The sequence below is a fragment of the Vipera berus genome, assembly GCF_964194415.1.
Source record: "Vipera berus genome assembly, chromosome: Z".
In the NCBI taxonomy this organism is placed as follows: domain Eukaryota; kingdom Metazoa; phylum Chordata; class Lepidosauria; order Squamata; family Viperidae; genus Vipera; species Vipera berus.
Window position 1 is genome coordinate 132,171,644 of NC_138205.1, and position 19,274 is coordinate 132,190,917.

Genomic DNA, 19,274 nt, shown 5'->3' on the forward strand with positions numbered 1-19,274 from the left:
TCTTTTCTTTTTCTTTCTTTTTCTCTTTCCCTCTCTCCCTTTCGTTTCTCTCTCTCTCTTCCTTTTTTCCCCTTCTCTTTCTTTCTTTCTTCCCCTTCATCCCTTCCTTTTTCTCTTTCTCTTTCCCTCTCTCCCTTTTTTCTTTCTTTCTTTTTCTTTTTTCTTTCTTTCTTTTTCTTTTCTTTCTCTTTCCTTCTCTTTCTCTTTCTCTTCCCCTTCCTTCCCTCCCTCCCTCCCCCTTCTCTCCCTCCCTTCCTTCCTACCTCTTTTTCTCTTTCCCTCTTTCCCTCCCTCCCTTCCTTCCTTTCCCTCCCTCCCTCCTTTTTTCTTTCTTTCTCTCTCTCTCTCTCTCTCTCCTTGAAGTTGCCAAGTCTCTTCCCTGGAGGCGCACCTTTTCCCCCCCCCATCCTGAATGTTTTGAGGCCTGCATTTTGAGTTGGGAGGTGGGGGATTTAGGCCCCCGACCCTCGCCTTCTGACTCAAATCTATCCTAGGCGGTTCAAGTCTTCGCTTTGTGCCGTTGGGCTTCGGCTGGTGTCTTCTCTCCACCGATTTGAATCCTCGTTTGTTTTGTTTTGGTTTTTTTTGCAAGTTCATCTCCCTGGTGTCTCATCTCTCCGCAGGTCATTCAGTGCCCACCGTCAACTTCTCTTCCTTGACCCGCCAATCAGACGATACCACCGAGAGCCCCAGACCCAGCTGGGGAAGACGCCCGCCTTTCGCTGAGGAGGAGGGCGACAAAACCCATCGTAAGAAGCTCCCCTCCTTTTTTTTTGCAGAGGGACACACACACACAAACGCAAGAATCCCGCGGACAAGATTGCGTGGGGGGTACGCCGGTTTGCGTGGATTGCGCTCCGAAGCGCAGCTTTTTGCAAAAGCTCGGTTAAAATGGGGGGGGGAGATGTCCCACCCTTTTGTCCTTTGACCAAGGACAAAAACAGCATCCCGTAAAACCAGTTTTCCCCCCCCCCCCGGACATTATGGGCACCAGGGACCGGTTCTGGGTAGAGAGAGACGTTTTTCCGCCGACCGAAGGCGGCGTGGTTTTGCGTGCTGTCTGCATCCTGTGGATGGGCTTCGCTTGTTTGCGTGGCCCGGTTGTTGGCAAGCCATGGCCTGGTGCTGGTCCATGGGCCTCGGGTTGGGGGGGCTGTTCTAAACTTTCCAGACGAGAGTCCAGGGCGAGGAGATGCTTTTTCACGAGGCAACTGGACTTCCTCGTTTTTCTTTGAAGATATTTCGCTTCTCGTCCCAGAAGCTTCTTCAGCTCTGACTGGATGCTTGGGGGGAATGGAAGGATTTATACTCCTCGCAGAGAGCTGGTCATTTGCCTTCTTTTGGAGAGGCGTTGAGGCCACTTGGAGGCTTATTTGTGTCCTCGGGGTCACCTGAGCGGTGGAAATGGGTGGGGAGCCTTCTTGGAATTGTTGAAAGCCCTGCGTTGTAGACCAGGGCTTTTCAACCAGTGGTACGGGTACCACCTGTGGTACATTGGCACCTGGCAGGTGGTACGCGACCATCCTAGAAAAGTGGTAGCGGGGGAGGGGAATGAGCTGAACTCAGCTCCAGCCTGAGCGAGAGACGGCTGGAGCTGCAGGGCTATCAGGGCTCAGCGGAAGCGCCAGGATCAGCGCCAGGCTCCAGCTGGAGCTTGGCGCCGATCCCAGTGCTTCCGCTGAGCCCAGAAGAAGCGCCGATCAGCTGGAATGTTGCAACGTCTGCAGGGTCTCGTGATTTACATTCTGATGCTTGGCAACTGATTCATGTTTATGACGGTCACAGTGTCCCAGTGTCATGTGAAGCGACCAAAACCTGCTGCAACCACCCAGCAGACGGGGGGGAATAAAAACCAAACACCTCCCCCCACCCCACCCCCGCTGCCAATCCTCAACAGAAATGCTCACAACAATGAATACCTCGGACAGGAGGAAGAGCGTCCCCGGGCGGGCAGGCAGGTGTCTTGCTCGGCTGTGGCTTGGGGGGGGGCACTTTTTTCAGTGCCATTGTAACTTCGAACAGTCACTAAGCGAACTGTTGTAAGTCGAGGACTACCTGTACTTCATCACTTTTTCCCCTTTTTTTTTTGGTCAAGTTTTTGCTAGGCGACTGGTGGTACTCGGATGTTGCCGTATCCTAAAAGTGGTACAATGGGCGGAAAGGTTGAAAAGTCCTGTGTTGTAGACTGGGGATAGAGGCTGTCATATCCCTCCCCCTCTGTTGAGAGAAAGATGTTCAGTTTTGACCTAGAATGGAGCCCTCTTTTGAACCCGCGGTCCCCTCTGTCCAAAATGTGGACTTTGCTGCCTTTGAAGGACCGGCCTTTGCCTTTTAAACGCAGGCCAACGGCCGACTCTTGTCCTGATGGGTTTGTTCTCCCATGTTAGGCTGCGCGTTTGCGATGTGGTTGTTTGGTTTTTTTCCCCAACGTACAGATTTGCATTTGGCTCACTGCCTTGTACTGAGTCTACAGTGGTGGGATTCAGCCGGTTCGCATCACTTTCGGCAGAAACGGTAGCTAATTTTTTTTTGTTGCCCAGGCCCAGAACGGACTTCCAGAAGCGGCATCCACACCGAGAACCGGCTGTTCACATATTGGAATCCCACCACTCTGTGTAGACATAGACAGTATCCACGGCGTTCTGTCCCAGCCTACCTACGTCCTTGTTACTTCACAAGGCAAGCCCTCTTTTAACAGTAGGCTGGAAAAAGCAACCCTTTTTTTATTTGAGGTCCACAAAACAAAACGGAGCCAAAACAGGAAATAACTCACCGGTAACATAAACAGACCATCACCTCTTGACACAGAAGTTCTTTGCAAATGGTGGCCTCCAGCAACCAGCCCTGCCCACGCCTTCCCTTGTTGTTACGCAGCCCCCAAGGCGTGGCTGCTCACTGCTTTCTCCTTCTCCCCTGGCGTTGCCCCGTTGCCTCCCTCTGATTTATTCGTGTGACCGGTCTGCGTTTCCGTGCGTCTCTGAGGTCTTCCAGCTGTGCTTCCTCTGAGTTTGACTCAGCCTCCCAGCCTAGCCTCCTGCGGCTTTCGGCTTGACCACGAGTGGAGGGGCCAGGTTGTTTCTCACTTGTTAAGTCTTGTAACTCATCAGAGCCTTCCTCCGACTCCGATGGCTCCCCTGGCCCCCTCCTCTGATTCCTCGGCCTGAGATGCCGGGATCGCAGGCTGGTACGGAATCACAACACACAGAGATAATATTATTCTGTAGATTCAACCCATGTTCTGCTGTCTTACTTACCCTGCCAGGCCAGGAGTTGGGGTGGGTGGGTGAATCGTTTCCTTGGGTCTTATCCCTCAAAAGCTACCTTTGTCCGTTTTCAGTGGGGTGGAAGATAAACGGTTAGCCCCGCGAGGGGCGACCAAACCAAGAAGTCCACTCTTCGAGAAGGCTCAAACAATCTGTATTAATATAGACTGTAGTAACCGAATCTTGCCAATCTGTGCTTCCCTCACTTATGCTCCTTTGAATTAGAGAGGTGTCCGTGAAGCACGTTTAGTTTATTTTGGATTTGTCAAGCAAAATCTTGCGAGTCTGGCTACGTTCGCCCCCTTATACTCCTGTGAAATAGGGAGGTGTCTACGAAGCCGGGGATACTTTGTTTTAGATTTGTCATATAAAATCTTGCAAGTCTGACTGTTTACCCTTTCTTATACTCCATTGAATTAGGGAGGTGTCCATAAAGCATGTATACTTAATTTGGATTTTTCAAACAAGTCTTGCAAGCCCGGCTCTCCTCCTCCTCCTTATGAAGTAGGAAGGTGTCTATGAATCATATACAGGTAGCCCTCGATTTACAACCACAATTGAGCCCAGCATTTCTGTTGTTAAGCGAGTTTTGCCCTACTTTACGACCTTTCTTCCCAGGGTTGTTAAGCGAATCCCTGCTGTTGTTAAGTTAGTCACATGGTTGTTAAGTGAATCCGGCTTTTCCCCATTGACTTGGCTCGTCGGAAGGTCGCCAAAGGGACATCGTATGACCCCCCCCGGACACTGCAACGGTCATAAATACAAGACAGTTGCCAAGCACCTGAATTTGGATTGCGTGACCTTGGGGAAACGTCTGAAAAATGGTCCTAAGTTCCATTTTTCACTGCCGTTGGAACTTTTGAATGGTCACTAAACGAACTGTCGTGAGTCAAGGACTATCTGTATGACCCAGTTGCCAGGCATCTGAATTTTGATCACGTGACCAGGGGGATGCCGCAATGGTGGTTTGAAAAACGGTCCTCGGTTGCTTTTTTTGAGTTCCGTTGTAACTTTGAATGGTCGCTAAAAGAACTGTCATAAGTCAAGGACCTTCGTTTGGATTTAAGTCGAAGAGTTCATACTATAGTTTAACAGTTCATAGCTACAGTTTATGACTATAGTTTAACTGTCCTTCCCCTCCCCTTATACTCATGTGAAAAAAAGGGAGGTGTCTGTGATTCATGGATACCTTATTTTGTATTTACAGTAGTGGCCAAAATTGTGGGAACCTTTTGGGAAAAGTGTATTTTTGAGGTTGCATGGCTAATAACACCACTTTTTTTTTTTGGAGTAGTACCATAAAATTAGGGACACGGTGGCTCAGTGGGTTAGGACGCTGAGCTTGTCGATCAAATGGTCGGCAGTCTGGCAGGTCGAATCCCGAGTGCCGCGTAGCAGAGTGAGCGCCTATTACTCGTCCCAGCTTCTGCCAACCTAGCAGTTCGAAAGCACGTAAAAAATGCAAGTAGAAAAATAGGGACCGCAACGGTGGGAAGGTAACAGCGTTCCGTGCGCCTTTGGCATCCAGTCATGCCAGCCACATGACCACGGAGACGTCCTCGGACAAGCGCCGGCTCTTCGGCTTTGAAACGGAGATGAGCACCGGCCCCTAGAGTTGGAAACGACTAGCACACGTGTGCGGGGGAACCTTTACCTTTACCATAAAATTATATATCAATGGAAAGATACTTTAGTCAAGAATGTAATGCAACAAAGTTTGTTCAATTATCTGTATCCTATGAAAAGGTATAGCCAAATCACCCGAAAAAGGAAGCACAGCTTGCTTAGGTTGATATCGGGTAGCTTTCCTTCATCCTATGGTAACCAATGAGCGGGAGTGTTTAGAGAGCCAATCGGGTGTCATCTTGTTTTGGCAATGAGCCAATCTGATCACAGTAGGATACAGCGATTGATGTCGTATATTGAAGCCGAGAGGAAGGACATTGGTCAGTGGGTTCTGGGATCGCTAACAAGTTGGTTGGGGTTTTTTTGTGTTCTTTCATTTAGTGAGCTTGTAAAACGTAATACAATTAAAGGAACGGTGCAAAGAGTTGACTGGTCACCCAGAAAGCGATGTCAAATAGTATTATTAAGCGAACGAGGCTACACTTATAAAGCCATTCGAAGAAAAATGGTTGGAAACTTAACCAAAGGGGGCATTTCTTCTGTACACTTTTCCCAAAAGGTTTCCACCATTTTGGCCGCTACTGTAAGTCAAACGGGACCTTGCAAATCTGATTGTGCTTCCCCCCCCCCCCGTGTGAAATAGAGAAGCGTGTACGAAGCAAGTCTGACTTTTCCCACCTTTATGCTTATGTGAAATAGGGTGGCGTCTATGAATCACGTATAGCTTTCTTTGGATTTATGCCTTGCTTTTCCCCTTGTGTCTTTGTTAACGGACCACGCTTATCTCAACTAATGTCCATTTCCTTACTCTGCAACAGCATCGACTCAACGGGCCGAAATGATACATCCTTTGGCTGTCAGTGGCCTCTCTCTTCTCCTCCCCCCGAGTGAAGAGCCTCCTTTTCCAGAGTACATGAAAGAAGCCCGCAACCTGCACCCGGACAATGCAGAGGAGCATCCTGCTACGGCAAACGACGAGGCAGGTAAGAGCGGAGAAGAATCAGGCCGACGTTTCTCTCCGTCATCCTTATCATGTCGTTACCCTCCAGATGTGCAGGGACAGGAAGGCCCACTGGTTTAAGCCTTGGGCTGTTCTAGGTCAGGTGTCACGGTTCCGACAGATGAAACTCTTCAAGGAACTTCGAGGCATCGTTTACCTTAAAGAATCTTTGAGTTGCGTAGCATTGGCGCTTACGTAGTCGAAGCCAAAATCTGAGTTCCCCTCCCCTGAGCACATAGCATCAAAGCACAATTGTTGTTGTTGTTAGCTGCGAAGTCATGTCCGACCCATCGCGACCCTATAGACAACGTTCCTCCAGGCCTCCTTGTTAAGGAATTTAGTGTGCAGAGGTCTCCTTGTGCTACCAAAGAGTTGCACAGACAAGGAAGGGCACTGAGAGCAGTAAAAGTCACACACAGAAATACACTGAGTTCTAAAAGCAAAAAGTATTTTACTTTGAGGTGGTGTAAAAACAAAAATGCACAGTCAAAAATAAACAGTCCAGGTCATACACAATAGCAACAGTCCAAGGAGTAATCCAAACTACAAAGTCTTCTTACCAGTCCAGAGGTCAATACACAGTTCAGGTTTACAACAGTAGTAAACCAACAGCAGAGCAAAAACAGTAATAGTAGAGATCAGTGAATTCAGAGAGAGAGAGAAGCTACGTTCCTAGCTTCCTCTTATGGCCATGAGAACACTTACACACCCATTGGCCAATTAACAACTTAAAGCCATAGCATTATGGTTAATATATTTTCAACCCAACATTGTAGGCTAGCACCATATGCCTAACATTCTCCCCTTTGGGTAGAATAATATATAACTCTTACAATCTTATGCACATTCTTTCACAATTAGCATTGTGTTTCACAGCACTTTGTACCTTCGTAAAATGGTCTGCAATATTTACATCAGATGGACAATACTCTAACTGTATTAATTTATCTTTGACACATTGTCTGACATTTAAATAACGAAGATCAGTATGTTTAGATCTTGTTCTTACTGCAGCATTATTAGCCATCTTTATCGCAGCTTGATTGTCCTCATACACAATAAATGGATCATTTACATTTAAACCCATATCTAACAATAATTGTTTGTACACTAGCAGTTCTGTACATAACACTGATAGACATGAAAATTCAGCCTCCATTGTAGATAAGCTTATGTGTTTTTGTCTAATAGACTTCCATCCAATTAAAGAATCATCCAACATTATAGCCAACCCTGAGGTAGATTTACGACTGTTTGTATCAGAGGCAAAACTCGCATCTGCATATGCAGTAAGGATTAACTCACGATTTGGCTCTAGATATAACGAGTAGTGAATAGTCTGCTTCAAATACCTTAATACTCGTTTAGCTGATTGCCAGTGTCTAACAGTTGGATTATTGTTGTACCTAGCTAATTGATTTACACAGTAAGAAATATCAGGTCTAGTCCAATTACTCAGATACATAAGACTTCCTATCAAAGATTGGTACATAGTCTTATCAAATACAGGACTCTCAACATTAGTGTCCTTAAAATCCATAGCCATCGGAGTTTTTGCTGGTTTACACATTTCCATGTTGTATCTCTTTAATAACTGAGATATTTTACTGGCTTGTGACACCTTAAAACCCCTATTCGTTTTCACAATATCTAACCCCAAATAGTGGCTTATTTCCCCAAGATTTCTAATTGTGAATTTAGTTTGCAATCTTGAAATGATAGTTTGTGCTTCTAACTCAGTTTTTGTTATTATTGCAATATCATCTGTGAATAATAAGAGAAAAGATAATGCTCCGTTGTGTTCTCTTCTAAACAAACAAGGATCAGCATTACTGGCTACAAAACCTATTGCACTTAACTCATTTACTAAACATGTATTACACTCATAGCCTGATTGTTTCAATCCATAGAGGCTTTTCTTTAATTCCCAACAATCATGGTCTCTATCACTGGTCAATCCTGGTGGTATTCTTAAATAAATAGTATGTTGCAATGGAGCATGTAAATATGCAGTTTCAACATCTACATGATTAACCATATATTGGTTTTTAGCCGCCCATACTAAAGCTGCTCTTAAAGTAGTTGCCCTTAGACTGGGTGCAAACACTTCGTCATAATCCTCAGTAGTTTGGGCAAAACCTTGTGCAACCAAACGTGCCTTATGGGTTATAGTTCCATCTACACCCTTCTTTATTTTATATATCCATTTACAACCTATAGCTTGCTCACCAGGTGGCAGTTTTGCTTTCACATAAACCTTAAGATCCTGCAAAGACTTCAACTCCCTGTTCATTGCAGCTTTCCATGATGCCTGTTCCTTTTCAGGATACATCCTGATCTCATCATAGTTAGATGGCTCTACACTAACTTGACATACTATACTAGCTTCATAGCGATCAGTTGGATGTCTGATACGCGTTGAACGCCAAGGAATTACAGGGCTTTGAGTTTCTGACTCCTTACCTTCCTCTGATTCATCTAATATCTCCCCTATCTCCTCTTCATCTTTTATATTTACAGGAGATGTATTATCATTACTAGTTACGTTATCAGAGGAGTCCTCAAACACTAGAGGATCAGTATTAACAGTTACTTGCTCTAACCTATCCCAACCAACGTGCTCAAGGAATTTTGCACTCGCACTGTTATATACATTAGTTGTGCCTCGTTCCCAGAAACGATATGATCTATGGTTAGCTTCATAACCTACAAAGTATAATTGCCTAGCCCTATGTTGGCCTTTACTCCTGAGTTGTGCAGGAATGTGGACCCAAGCTGGGGTGCCAAACGTGTGCAGGTAATCAAGGTTTGGCCTTCTACCATGCCATATTGTATATGGTATTTTACCAGTAGAAGTATTAACAACTAAATTCAGAACATGGTTTGCACATTTTGCTGCCTCCCCCCACAGTCTATCTGTTAAGCCAGAATCTTGTAACATGGTTCTCATCATGGCTTGTAACGTTTGCCCACGTCTCTCAACAAAAGCATTATGTTGAGGTCTATAAGGGGCTGAACGTTTATGCTCAATGCCAGCTGATTCTAGCATATCAACAAAACGCTTATTTGTAAATTCAGTACCATTATCAGTAATTATGCACTGAACCTTTCTCTTTGTTTTTCTCTCCACGAACTTCAGCCAGTTTGCAAATTGTTCGAAAGTGTCTGCCTTTGACTTAAGCAGATAACAAAATCCATAACGAGAGTAGTGGTCCAATATACTTAAAATATAACAGGATCCTCCTAAACTTGGTTTCATGGGTCCAATTAACTCAGCAAACACAACTTCCAAAGGAACAGTTGTTTTGAAGCTGTTTATCCTGTGTGCAGGAGTTGCCTTACTCTTTTCCTGATTACAGGCATTGCAATTCAAATACTTACTACATGGCTTCAGTTTAACTCCCTCTACTAATTCCACTGTTTTACGTAGTGAGTTAAAGTTTACATGCCCTAACCGCCTATGCAATAAATGTATACATTCATCATGTGGCTTCTTGTTCTCACATATTGAGTTAGCTTTAACTGTACTAACCTGGTTACTTGTGAGAACGAATAAACCATTTTTCAAATTAGCAGTTACACAGGTTCCATTCCTCTCAATAGTGCATTGCTCCCCTCTGAATGTTACCACAAACCCAACTTTAACCAATTCCCTTACAGATAACAGGTTGAATCTTAGTTTAGGTATGTATAACATAGGTAACTGTTCATCAATGCATGGATAATAGGAATTACCTTCACCAGAGGCCTTCATCTTCCAACCGTTGGCTAGTGAAACATATTGGTTGCTGTTTTTCATATTAACAAACCTCTCTTTCACTTTAGTAATGCATTGTGAAGCCCCACTATCAACAACCCACAATTCATTATTTCTGGATGTTGATTCACCAGAAATAGCCAAACCAATGCCCTTCTTAGCCTTCCCACTGCTATTTACATTCTGTTTTCTACCCTTTCTACAGAATTTGGCTATATGCCCTCTAGCCCCACAAGAATAACATTTCTTGACGTTGTAAGCAGTGGTGAATTGCTGCTTCTCTCGTGGCTGTGTTTCTCTCAGCTGGTCTCTGTCACGCCTCCTTCTGGACTCTTCCAGCAGTCTCCCAGTAATGTTAGTCAATGTCAGTTCCTCTCTGGTCAGGACTTCCAAAGAAGAAACATATCCATCATAACTCTCATCCAAAGATGACAGAATAATGTAGACCTGATGCAACTCTGAAAAAATCAGCTCCTTTTCATGAAGCTCTTGAAAAATTGCTTTCATGTAATTTAAATGGGTCAGCATATCTCCATTCTTCTGCAGACGAGCCCTAAACAGCTTACGTGTAAGGTGTATATGTGCACCCACACTGTCACGAACATAAAGCCTTCGCAAAACGCCCCAACACCTAGCAGCAGACTCCTCACCACGAATATGGACAAGCTGCTGGTCATTCAGTGTTAGTCCAATAATGCAAAGAGCTTTCTCATTGCTACGTTTAAAGTCGTCTAACTTCTTTACATCCTCTTCGTCATCTGGATCCCAAGCAGTAGTATCTGGTGGGTTATTTACAACAGCCCATAGTCCTTCCTTGCGCAAAAGCAAGCAGCATTTTGTGGACCAGGAAACATAGTTTGTCCCATCCAACCGGGTTATCCAGGAGATGCCTGACAACTGTTCTTGTGCCATTTTACACCAAATAGCTAACACAAACTCAGCTAGGAATACTGTGTGTACTAACTCTCAGTACAGGCCTGGGCCCATAACCAGTGTTAAGGAATTTAGTGTGCAGAGGTCTCCTTGTGCTACCAAAGAGTTGCACAGACAAGGAAGGGCACTGAGAGCAGTAAAAGTCACACACAGAAATACACTGAGTTCTAAAAGCAAAAAGTATTTTACTTTGAGGTGGTGTAAAAACAAAAATGCACAGTCAAAAATAAACAGTCCAGGTCATACACAATAGCAACAGTCCAAGGAGTAATCCAAACTACAAAGTCTTCTTACCAGTCCAGAGGTCAATACACAGTTCAGGTTTACAACAGTAGTAAACCAACAGCAGAGCAAAAACAGTAATAGTAGAGATCAGTGAATTCAGAGAGAGAGAGAAGCTACGTTCCTAGCTTCCTCTTATGGCCATGAGAACACTTACACACCCATTGGCCAATTAACAACTTAAAGCCATAGCATTATGGTTAATATATTTTCAACCCAACATTGTAGGCTAGCACCATATGCCTAACATTCCTTTAATTAACAGTCCTAAATCACATTCTCCAATTAGTTTGAAATGCAAGCTTTCCCTCCAGTTCTCCAGCCCACCAATTCTTATCATCTCTTATTTCAATAACCTTAGTTCTCACACTAGGTACAGTATTGTTATGTCTAGCTAAACTCTCATGCATGTTCCTCCTCCCCCCCACCAGCATCATCTAATTCTAGCTCTAATTCTAAGAGTAAAACATAAGAAGGAAAATGGCTGCATCTCCATCTGTTGTCAAAGCAAAAACATCTGACGTTAGCAGCATTTCCGGGCATTGTAACACATTTAAAGGGAGAGCTACGGGTTCACGGCGAGGTCATTTCCTCTGCAATTTTCCACCCAGAACTGGCCACACTGGGGTGGCATCCTTTTCCTCACCTATTCTGACCTTCCCCTGAAGTCTCTATCTCCCACACAGGTAGAGATCAAAGCAGCCACCACCTCTGCGCCCTCATGAAGCTGGTTAATGAAATTCCAGAGTTTCTTTGTGGACACGCGCATGCAAGTCTGGAACGATCCACGCCGGCTGGAGGCAGTGAAGGCAGAGGCCACGGTGAGTGCCTCGGCTGCGCGGCTGAGCAGATTTCGTTACGACCCAGGTCACCTAAGCCAGAGGTCCCCAATGCCCTGGGCCGTGGCCGGTTTGGAACTGGGCCACACAAGCGGTGGGTGAGCGTGCACATGCAGCTCCATTTGGGCGAGTGGCGGGCACTCAGAAGTGGGCGTGAAGCTCCGTTTGTGCAAGCGGCGGGCACAAACGGAGCTTCACGTGCGAGTGTTCGCTGCTTGTGCAGTGGAGCTTTGCACGCAAGCGCACGTACCTGCCACTCACACTGGACCATTCCCTCTCCCCACCCCCACTGATTTGCAAAGGCAGAAAGGTTGGGGAACTCTGGCCTAGGCTTTGATAAGAGTCCTTCGTTGTTCCACCATCCCACAACAAATGGACTTACAAAGGCTGGTGAAGCTGTGCCCCAAATTTTCCCGAAGGCAGACGCCCACTGTCAGTACAACCCAGGCCCACACACTAAAGGGAATAGTCCCAAAGGTGTTTTTTCAGGAGGCAACTGGACTTTCTTGCTTTTCCTTTGAAGACGTTTCGCTTCTTATACGAGAAGCTTCTTCGGCTCTGACTGGATGGTGGGGAATGGAAGGATTTATACTCCTTGCAGAGAGCTGGTCAATTGCCTTCCTTAAGAGAGTCATTGGGGCCATTTGGAGGTTTACCTGTGTCCTAAGGTCACCTGAGTAGTCCAGTTGCCTCCTGAAAAAGCACCTTTGGGACAACCATGACCTGGATGACTGAAAAACTCCCATCGACACGAAGCGAATAGTCACTAGAGCCGATTCAGAAGGCAAGGAGGAAGTCCAGAGTCCCAAAACGAGAGGCAAAGGGTCCGTAGTCCACAAAGCAAGGGTCAGGGTCCACAGGGCAGAAACACGGTCCAAAGCAGACTCACGGTCCAAAGCAGACTTTACAAAGGCTGAAGAAGTGGGTGCCAAAGCGAGACAATTGTCTCCCGATGGAGACACCCGATGAAATCAGCTCAAACCAGGTGTTTCTTAGGAGGAGGGACAAAGCGGCCTCCTCGCCAGCAACTGTGCAGATCTCCTTTGAGCTTGCCTCCGCTCCACTCTCTGTGCCTTCGGATCGGGCGGAGGAGGCAGCTGCTCTTCTGCAGCCGATCCTCTCCTGCTTTTGTGAGGGCAGGCAGCTCCCCATCCCGTCGACCACCTCCCTCAATGCTGGAGGCACCCAGGACAGCTTTTTTATATTTTATATATTTATATTTTTTATATTTTAATTCCATTTATATCCCGCCCTTCTCCGAAGACTCAGGGCGGCTTACAAGCTTAGCAGTCCTCAGGCCATCCCTGTCAGATGGCCCCTGCTTGAACTTCTTCTCCGATGGGACCGTGGCTGACTTCCTTTTAATTCTGCTTGGTTGTCCTTGGCTCCCAAATGTTGGGAGCCCCTCCCCTGCCAAACACACGCAGACCCCAATCTAGGAACCTCCTGCCTGGACTTCTCTGAATCGCGGACATGCCTTGCGGGTTGAGAGTTGCGGGAATTTGTGAGCGTCTGTCCTTTTTTTTTTCCCCAAGCGGGTCCCACCATCCAGTCGAAGAGTTTCCCACACTTTAGACGACTTGAACCCTTAGCTGACTTTGTTTCCCTGAGTGTCTCCAGCCCAGCAAAGACCCCCAGCAACAGCCTGGAGGGAAAATGGTCGGAGCCCACCGGCCAAGGCCCGTTTGCCCCCTGCGACGCTCAGGGACTGAAGGGAGCAGGTTGGTCCTTCACTGGGATGGTACAGTTAGTCCTCAAATTACGACCATTCATTTTGTGACCGTTCTAAGTCACAGCAACAGTGGGGGGGAAAAAGCGACTTACAGCCGTCGCAGCATTTCCCCGTAGTCACATGATCAAAATTGGGTTGCTTTGCAACTGACTCCTATTTATGACGGTCACAGTGTTCCAGAATCATGTAATCCCCTTTGGGAAAGGGTTAGTGTTAGTGTTAGGGTGAGGGTTACTTCACAACTTCACAACTGTGGTTACTCTCTTAACAACAGCAGTGATTCACTTAACAACTGCAGCACAAAATTCCTAAAACGGGGCAAAACTCACTCCATAACTGTCTTGCTGAATTACAGAAATTTGGGGCTCAGTTGTGGTCATAAGTCAAAGGACAACCCATGTTGGGAAGGTACTCCTCTGAAGGGAAAACAGCAACTTGTGCAATACACAGAAGCCAGGCCGGGGAATCACACAGGTCTCCTCATCCACTGGCAGGCCGTCCCTTTGTACTCTCTGGTGAGCTGCTGAGAAACCCTCTCTGCTGGATAAGGCGTTCTGTGTCAATGAGAGGCTTTGCGGTACCACTAGTCCTCGGCTTACGGCCACAATCGAGCCCAACATTTCAGTTCTTAAGCGAGACATTTGTTAACTGACTTTTGCCCCATTTGGCAACCTCTCTTGCCGTCGGGGTTAAGCGCATCGTTGCAGTTGATAAGTTAGTCACCCGATTTGGTAAGTCAATCTGGGTTCTTCACCGGCTTTGCTGGCCAGCAGGTCGCACAAGGGGATCGACAAGGATTGTAAGTGTGATAAAAGGTCCTCAAGTCTCTTTTTTTCAGTGCTGTTGTCATTGCCACCATCAGGTGTCTGAATTTGGATCCTGGGACTGTGGGGATGCTGCAACAGTTGTGTGAAAAACGGCCCTCAATCCCTCTTTTCACTGCCGTTGTTATTAAACGCTGTCATAACTATGAATCAAGGGATGCGCTGGCTCAGTGGGTTAGGACGCTGAGCTTGTTGATCAGAAGGTCGGCAGTTTGGCGGGTCGAATCCCGAGTGCCGTGTAGCAGAGTGAGCGCCTGTTACTCGTCCCAGCTTCTGCCAACCTAGCAGTTCGAAAGCACGTAAAAAATGCAAGTAGAAAAATAGGGACCGCTCCGGTGGGAAGGTAACAGCGTTCCGTGTGCCTCTGGCGTCTAGTCTTGCCGGCCACATGACCACGGAGACGTCCTGGGACAAACGCTGGCTCTTCGGCTTTGAAACGGAGATGAGCACCGGCCCCTAGAGTTGGAAACGACTAGCACGCATGTGTGTAGGGGAACCTTTACCTTTACTTCACTATGAATCAGTTGCCAAACATCTGAATTTTGATCACATAACCGTGGGGATGCTGCAAAGGTCGTAAGTGTGGAAAATGGTCCTTGGGCCCTTTTTATCAGTGCTGTCGTAACTTTGAGCAGTCAGTAAACAAGCTGTGGTAGGTCGAGGGCCACCCGCGCTAACACTTCACGTGATGTTGACTCTAGTCTTGCCTTCCTTCCTGTTGATGCAGAAGTAGCAGCCTACGCAGAGTCGTTGACCAAGCAGAACCTGACCGAAAGGCAGCTGAAATCCGAGGAAGGACTTTTGCTTTGGCGTCCTCGTCTCTCAGTGGAGCAGAAGCACAGCCCACAAATGGATCCGAGGCTGGACACTGATGGTAAGTTTAAGGAAGGGTCTTCGAGCCCCCATCTTCTTCTCCCGGCCCTCCCCACAGATTTGATATCCCTTCCCATTGCAAGAGTTGGATCCAAGCTGGTTACCGTCAGCTCAGTCTCCTCACAGAGATGCTTTTTGCAACCACAAAGGCGCCCCCAGACCTTGAAAGGCTGGAGAAATGCGGAATCGAACGCAGGATCGAAAAAACCAAAAAAAAAAAAAAAACCCAAGCCTTAGGGCAGTGTTTACTTATTGAACAGTTCACTCTAGAGGAATTCCCTCCAGACAATAATGGACAAAAAGAATGCACTCATCTTTACAGGTTGTCCTCAACTTACAACAGTACGTTTAGTGACCCTTCAAACTGAAAACATCTATTCTATTCTGTTCTATTTCACTCCATTCCATTCTGTTCCATTTTAGTCCATTCCATTCCATATTTTCTACCCTATTCTGTTCCGTTCCATTCAGTTCCATATTTTCTATTCCATTCCATATTTTCTATTCTATTCTATGTTGTTCCATTCCATATTTTCTATTCCATTCTATTCCATTCCATATTTTCTATTCTATTCTATTCTATTCTATTCTATTCTATTCTATTCTATTCTATTCTATTCTATTCTATTCTATTCTATTCTATTCTATTCTATTCTATTCCATATTTTCTATTCTATTCTATTCCATTCCATTCCATTCCATTCCATTCCATTCCATTCCATTCCATTCCATTCCATTCCATATTTTCTATTCTATTCTATTCTATTCTATTCTATTCTATTCTATTCTATTCTATTCTATTCTATTCTATTCTATTCTATTCTATTCTATTCTATTCTATTCTATTCTATTCTATTCTATTCCATTCCATTCCATATTTTCTATTCTATTCTATTCTATTCCATTCCATTCCATTCCATATTTTCTATTCTATTCTATTCTATTCTATTCTATTCTATTCTATTCCATTCCATTCCATTCCATTCCATTCCATTCCATATTTTCTATTCTATTCTATTCTATTCTATTCTATTCTATTCTATTCTATTCTATTCTATTCTATTCTATTCTATTCTATTCTATTCTATTCTATTCTATTCTATTCTATTCTATTCCATATTTTCTATTCCATTCCATTCCATTCCATTCCATTCCATTCCATTCCATTCCATTCCATTCCATTCTATTCTATTCTATTCTATTCTATTCTATTCTATTCTATTCTATTCTATTCTATTCTATTCTATTCATTGTATCCTACCATTATCCTATCCTATCCTTCACCTTCTTTATTGTAAAGACTCTTCTGCAGATTCTGGCTGTCTGGACCAGCCCTGTTCCTGGGGGGACGGAGGGGCAGAGGAACCCATATCTCTGGGAACTTTGCAAAACATCTCTCAGGCTGGCCGCCGATCTGAGGATGGAAAGACGGTGCCCGTGGCTGCAACTGGAAAGGAACTTCTGAAAAGTTCCCGCAAGGCATCTCCAAAGTCGGTGCCAGGTTGGTAATTTGGGAACTTGAGTAGGGACAAAGCAGTTAACAGAATAACTGAGCCAGAAGGGACCTCGGAGGTCTTCTAGTCCAACCCCTCTGGGATACGTCCAGGACTGACTGTATATCATACAGATGTGCTTCCCACTCTGCGATGCGTCTCTGCTCCTGGGACATTTAGGCAGGGCAGGAAAACAGGGTGAGCAAGTGGCCCCAGTTGACATGGGTAGCAACAAGGATTGTGGGAGTCCTCGAATCATGACTGTTCATTTCAGGACAGTTTAAAGTTACGACGGTCTTATCCCCTCCTCTCCTCTCCTCTCCATTCTACTCCACTCCACTCATCTCATCCCATCCCATCCTATCATCTTGTCTTGTCTTATCCCATCTCGTCCCATCCCGTCCCGACCCGTCTTGTCTTATCACCTCACCTCACTTTATCTTATACATCTGATATCTCATCTCATATCTTATATCTCACCTCACCTTATCATCTTATCTTATCCATCTTACATCTCATCTCATCTTATATCTTATCTTATATCTCACCTCACCTCACCTCACCTAATCTTATACATCTTATATCTCATCTTGTATCTTATATCTCACCTCACCTCATCTTTCTTATCCATTTTATATCTCATATCATCTTATATCTTATATCTCACCTCACCACATCTTATCTTATCATCTTATCTTATCCATCTTATATCTCATCTCATCTGATATCTTATCTTATATCTCACCTCACCTCACCTCACCTTATCTTATCCATCTTATATCTCATCTTATATCTTATATCTCACCTCACCTCACCTCACCTTATCTTATCTTTCTTATACATCTTATATCTTATCTCATCTTATCTTATATCTCACCTCACCTCACCTCACATCATCTTATCTTATCCATCTTATATCTCATCTCATCTTATATCTCATCTTATATCTCACCTCACCTCACATCATCTTATCTTATCCATCTTATTTCTTATCTTATCTCACCTGACCTCACCTGGCCTTACTTACCTTATCTTATCATCCTTTCCTATCCCATCCCATCCCATCTCATCCCATCCCATCCCATCCCATCCCATCCCATCCCATCCCATCCCATCCCATCCCATCCCATCCCATCCCATCCCATCTACTCTACTCTACTCTACTCTACTCTACTCTACTCTACTCTACTCTACTCTTATCTTACACCTTATCTTCTTCCTCTTCTGTAGAAGCAAGGCCGGAAGAGAAACCACTTCAAGGGTTGCTGAGGTGTCTGAAGGAGCTGGTTACCCTGCAGCCTGGCCGTAGCCCCCAAGCCCCCTTCAAGGCTTCAATTGGCAGGCAATCCGAGGCCCTCGGAGTCAGGCAATGGGGAGGCAGGAATGACTCCTTACCCAGGCAAGGTGAGTCTTGATCCACCTTTGTCTTCTTTCACCTGACTGTCGATTCTCCTCGGACGCTTCTGTGGTGGGAGCCAACATAGCCCCCCCGAATGAATACTGGCAGTCCTCGATTTACGACCACAATGGTGCCCAAATTTCTGTTCCACTGAGTGAAATGTTTTGCTACGCGAGTTTTGCTCCGCATTACCACCTTTCTCGCCACGGTCGTTAAGTGAATCCCTGCCAGTTTTTAAGTTAGTAATCCGGTTGTTAAGTAAATCCAACTTCCCCGTTGACTACGCTGGTCAAGAGGATCATGATCCCGGGATACTGCAACCGTCGTAAATATGAACCAATTTTGATCACTTGACCATGGGGATACTGCAACGGCTGTTAAGTGGGAATAACGGTCAGAAGTCCCTTTTTTCAGGGCCATTGTAACTTTGAATGGTCACTAAATGAATTGCTATAAGTCCAGGATTACTTGTAATTAAGGCTCACTGCAGTAATTTTCCCCCCCAGTGGGCACTGTAGGAATTACACTCCAGGAAATAGTAAGATGGAATCCTACAGACAAAAGGATGTGCTTGTATGGATACATTTCAGGAGAGAAAATGACACATACCTAGAATAATAAAATAACAGAATAGCCGAATAACAGAAGAATCACAAAATAACAGAATTACAGAATTTCAGAATAATAACAGAATTGTAGAATGACAGAAGAACGGAAGAATGCTGAACAGAATTACGGAATAACCGAATTATGGAATAGCAGAAGAGCTGGACAAAATTGTGGAATAACAGAATTACAAAATAACAGAAGAGTGGAATGGAATTACAGAATAACAGAATTGCAGAATAATAACAGAATTGTAGAATGACAGAAGAACGGAAGAACGCTGAACAGAATTACGGAATAACCGAATTATGGAATAGCAGAAGAGCTGGACAAAATTGTGGAATAACAGAATTACAAAATAACAGAAGAGTGGAATGGAATTACAGAATAACAGAATTGCAGAATAATAACAGAATTGTAGAATGACAGAAGAACGGAAGAATGCTGAACAGAATTACGGAATAACCGAATTATGGAATAGCAGAAGAGCTGGACAAAATTGTGGAATAACAGAATTACAAAATAACAGAAGAGTGGAATGGAATTACAGAATAACAGAATTGCAGAATAATAACAGGATTGGAGGATGGCAGAATAACGGAAGAACGCTGAACAGAATTACAGAATAGCCGAATTACAGAATAGCA